At 41.7% G+C, this 4,753-nt stretch overlaps 1 protein-coding gene across 1 annotated transcript in view; it reads left to right on the top strand.

Annotated features, from left to right (window-relative positions):
* The first annotated feature begins 632 nt into the window (after positions 1–632).
* The window catches only part of LOC122790960 (E3 ubiquitin-protein ligase TRIM39-like), a 122,685-nt gene continuing 118,564 nt past the window's right edge, over positions 633–4,753 (top strand). The window contains exon 1 of the mRNA XM_044058680.1: positions 633–732. The gene's annotated coding sequence lies outside the window, so the exon portion shown is untranslated. The remainder of the gene's footprint in view (positions 733–4,753) is intronic.

Raw genomic sequence — 4,753 nt, 5'->3', positions numbered from 1 at the left:
CCAGCTAGAAGGGAACTTTGTACTATTTAATATAACAGCAACATTCAAATAATACTCTAAAAGATCACCTTTTCTACAAAATGACAGTGCTATGTATACTGACTTACTGTTAAAGCAGCAAGGATTTATTAGTCTTTATGTCTGTTTCACAACAGTGAACATCAGGTTGTAGACGTGAAAGAATATGCAGATATACTGCACAAAAGTACATTAAGGCACACAGCAGTCACATGTTTTGCATAATATGATAAATATAAGACACAAGGCCTTGAGAGTAGGCTATAACTAGAGTCAGCCATATAGATCCTATTTTGGTAAGTAACACTGCAAAAATTGCAAGCCACATCTTAAGTAAGAAAAATGCTGTATTTACATATTCCACAGGGATTAAATTGTTGGCAGAGCTATGAAAGTGTTATATCTATTAGTTCATTTAGGCACACATATACAAGGGGAATGTATGAGAGAAAAGAATTGTATAAAGTCCTTTATGTGCTGAAAGTAATAAGGTTACTGGTTTAGTTTGTTCATTTTTAGTCTGTTTCCCTTTAATTATACCAGGAAATAAGGTGTGTTACATGATATATCACAAAGGCGTGTGCTTTGTGTGTAAGCTGAACGGTGAGCAGGAGTTGTGCAAGACCAAGTGAGGCTTCCAGCAGCAAACTTGACAAACTTCTGCTTTTACTGGACCGCCCTTTCTCCTGCTCAAACGCCAGGCTGTATTTAATGGTAGGTGAAATTCTTATAGCTTTGTTTCCCATGAAATGGCTGTATGCAGCATATGTAGAAGCTTTTCACCACAGCGGTAGAGCAGAGTAGGCCTGTAGTAAAACATCCAAGATCTTTAACATTAATTTAAATATCTGCAAAGTTAATCACTTTTACCAGCTGATCTATATATGATCAATAAAATAGAAAATATTGGGAATGATACATGCAGAATAATGTTACAGAGGAGGAATGTGGTTTAAGGGAAGGCCGAAACTGAATGAGCTATGTAATGTTCGATTTGACAAAGACTGTATAGAAAGTAATATGCTATGTATGTTTGCAACTGAAAATATGTCAATATGGTTTGTTTTTATTTATATAACTGTATGATTGCCTATGTCATAAATGATAATTCAATAAAATAAAAGATTTTTTTTGTTCAAAAAATAAAAAAAATTAGGTGCCCCAGATATGTTATTGCATATGAGAAACCTCTTGAACTTTCCTAAAAGAAATAGTTACCAAAGAGCTGCTGAAACTAGATGCAGATAGCCATGGAGAGCTTTGACCCTGGTCACCACGAATAAGTGAAACAACACAGGAGTGCACAGGGCAGCCGATGCATTGTGAAAACTGATTAACATGGGTCTGAGAGTCAGATAGTTGGGAAACCTTCATTAGACCACACTTCAGCAAATTATCTAGGTAATTAGCAGAGCAGAAAGATTACAGGCCTCTGACTCTGGCCAAAGGAAGAAGGTAACAGGCAACTAACTCAGAGTTAAGAGCAGGACAAAGGCAGCTGGGCAGTGAAGGAGAAAAGTCAGAGGTTGGGCATACCAATGGTAGGAACATACAGAAGCAGGTGGGGCAGGGAAGTTAACATATCAGAAGTAGAGCATGTTGCTGCTAAGGAACAGGACAAGGACAGGCTGGGCAGTGAAATTGACAGATCAGAGGTGCAGTCCACTAGAAGGCATATAACAAGGACAAATCATGCAGAGAAGTAGACAGGTCAGAGGTAGAGCAGGCTGCTGGTAAAAGCAGGACAGGGACAGGTCAGACAGTGAAATAAACAAGTTAGTGGTTGGACAGATTGCTGGCAGGAGCAAGATGAGGACAGATCGGGCAGTGAAGTATGTAGGTCAGAGGTAGGACAGGCCACTGACTGCCCAAAGGAAGACCAGGCTAATGAGGGTAAAACCCAGTGCATATCAGCACAGAATAACATGACTAGGGATTCTGGGACTTAATTTGTCCATAGGGTTAAAACAGTGAAAGGAACCAGGACAGAACTGTCAAGGCCAACAGGAAGGAGACTCAGACTAAGGGATCTATAGGAAGAGAAATGGTTGAGGACTGGTAGGCCACTGAGGCAGGCCTTCGAGAAAGAAAATGGGAATAAAATTAGCTTATTGTATAATGACACAGAATCAAGGGAGAGAAAGGGACTTTACTGGTGGTAGAATAAAGAGAGAAGAAATAACTGAGCAAGTAAGGCATGTAGGGGGAGAGGAGAGGAGGGTTAGGTGTTCAGGCTGTGAGGTGAGGTGTGGCTTACAGAGCTGTAAGGAGGAAGAAGTTTTTGATTTGAGCTACAGATCAGAAGGAGGAAAAAGACAGGAAAGGGAAAGAAAGGGAGGAGAGGAAGAAGCTGTGGACTATAGCAGAGGTAGTGGGCAGGGTAACAGGAGGCAGAAGACAGATGACAAGAGTCATGACAGATGCATTATGGGTGGTGGGCAGGAGTGAGGATAGTCAAGAGGAAGTGCAGTGAGCTGCTGAGGAGGAGGTGGGTGGGAAAGATGGGGCTGTGAAGGCTGAGGTGAAGAGGGAAGAAGGGAAGAGGAGGTCAGTAGCAGTTAGGGAGCAGGGAGCACAAAAAAGAACTCAATAGGGTAGGATATAGAAGGGAGAGGTATGAAGAATTAGCCAAAAGGGAGGCAGAAGGGTTATCTAGGAGGTAATCGGTGTTCAGTAGGACAGGAGAAGTAGTAGACGAAAGAGGAGGAAGTCGGTCCAACTTAAAAGAAAAAAGGGGGATGCTGATGGATTGGGATTCAGCTACTAGTGTACTGGGGGTACAGCAGGGAAGGGAAAAGCTTGGTGGAGGTGGTAACAGTTGCAGGCCTAACAATCATCTGGGTAGACCAATTAGTGAAGATGTGTTTCAAAAGGAGGGAGATGCCCACACATTGTGTACCGCATGAGAACAAATGACCTTGCAGAAACAACCATGGACAGAGAGAACTAAACAGGGTGTAGCCATATGTGGGTGCTTGGGTGATATTGTGGCACTCACAGGGATACTGCCTGTACCAAGGTGTAAATATGCTAGGTAGGGGAACATGTAGTTCTGAGGATAGGGCAAGGAGCAGGGGATTAATGTAGTCTTGTGTCGCAGTTTAACTCAAAGGGTTTGATGCTGTGAGCTGTTAACCAGGGTTTTATTTGTTTTATTTCTCCTTGCAGATCTGAGATAGTCACTTAACCAGGCATTACTACTAAAAAGAATTGCTTATACCTAGGGAGTCTGCTTTGACTACAGTTTAATAATTAGTATGTAAATAGAAGAAGGGATTGGAGAATCGGGATCTGTTTAGGTGGGATAGGCTCCATTTCAGCATCAGGGGAGAGTATTGTTGAAAGAGAGGATGGAAAGATAACGCAACTTTGTCTTTATCCTAACATAGAAGTAAAGAGGGGAAGACAGCATTGTTGTAAGACTGCAGTACAGGATAACAGGAGATGGAAGAAGCAGGGGAAGAAGAGGCAGTTTTGTGGTCACAAAATGAAGAAACCTGGAAGAAAAAGGAAGGGGTGCTATGTGTAGGGGATTAGGGCTAATAGAAAGTAAACAAGGAAAGCAGCATAGAAGCAAGAAGGCAACAGGAAAGGCACAGAAAAAACAAACAAACACCAAACAAACAATGAAGGAGAAAGGAGGATATTGAACTTCACAGAACAGGTGCACATGGAAAGGTAAAGAAAAAGAGGATGAAGCTGAGGAGATGTATCATAGAGAAGGTAGAATAAACAGAGAGTCAGCGGGAAGGGGTAATGTAAGGGGATCAGGAGGTCTGGCAAAGGGGCATATAAAGACAGTAGTGTCATGGTAGAGCTCAGTAATACCAGAATCCCTGGCAGGAAGATGGCAGAGCTGGAAACACTACTAGATGCCAGTGAGGCCAAAGTGACTGGTTTAACTTAGGCATATTATGAGAAAAAGAGGGTGCCACATGGTAATCCTCAGGTGTAGGGTATTTAGGAATGACAGGGTAGGCAGAGATGGAGGAGGTTTTGCAATATATGTTAGGAATGTGCTCTAAAAGGAGGTTATAGAAGAGAATGAAGCAAAACAAAAGGAAACTAGATGAAAATAATGCAGCAGCTGCAGGAGCAAAGAAAAAGAGGAGCCCTATCTGCTTCCTAGCAGTAAGTTTACTAGGCTGAAAGGAAATGGGACCATAAAGATAGCCTCTACGGAATGGACATACAGAAGAAAACAGACATTGGTGGACATACAGAAGAAAAACAGACATTGGTGGGACATGAGGTAACACCAGCAAGCAAGGTGAGTAAGGAAGGCCAAGGGATAAATGGCTAAAAACTAGCAGCAGGCATTGGGGGGGGGGGGGCTCCTTTAGTTACAAAAAAGAAAGAAAGAAAGTAAAAAGTGGTGGCATGCACTAGGGGGTAACATTAAAAAATCAGGCAAATGATATGAACACTATGTGCCCAAAGTATATATTAATTGTTATAGGGTGAGAAAACTCTTAACTGTTACTGCAATATGCATCCAGTCATTCCTAGCATGAGCTTTAAAAATTTAAAAGTACATGAAGTAGTAACTAGTAAGCTACCTTGTCATTTCCCTAGCAGATTTACTTGTAGCTTTTATGGCTGTACAGGGCATTTTATAATACACACACACACACACACACACACACACACACACACACACACATAAATGTATACACAGACACACACACACACACACACACATAAATGTATACACACACACACACACACACACAAC

Source organism: Protopterus annectens, chromosome 16.part0 (assembly GCF_019279795.1).
Source record: "Protopterus annectens isolate FY-2018-M chromosome 16.part0, PAN1.0, whole genome shotgun sequence".
Classification (NCBI taxonomy): Eukaryota; Metazoa; Chordata; order Ceratodontiformes; family Protopteridae; genus Protopterus; species Protopterus annectens.
This window is presented reverse-complemented; position numbering and strand designations above follow the sequence as displayed.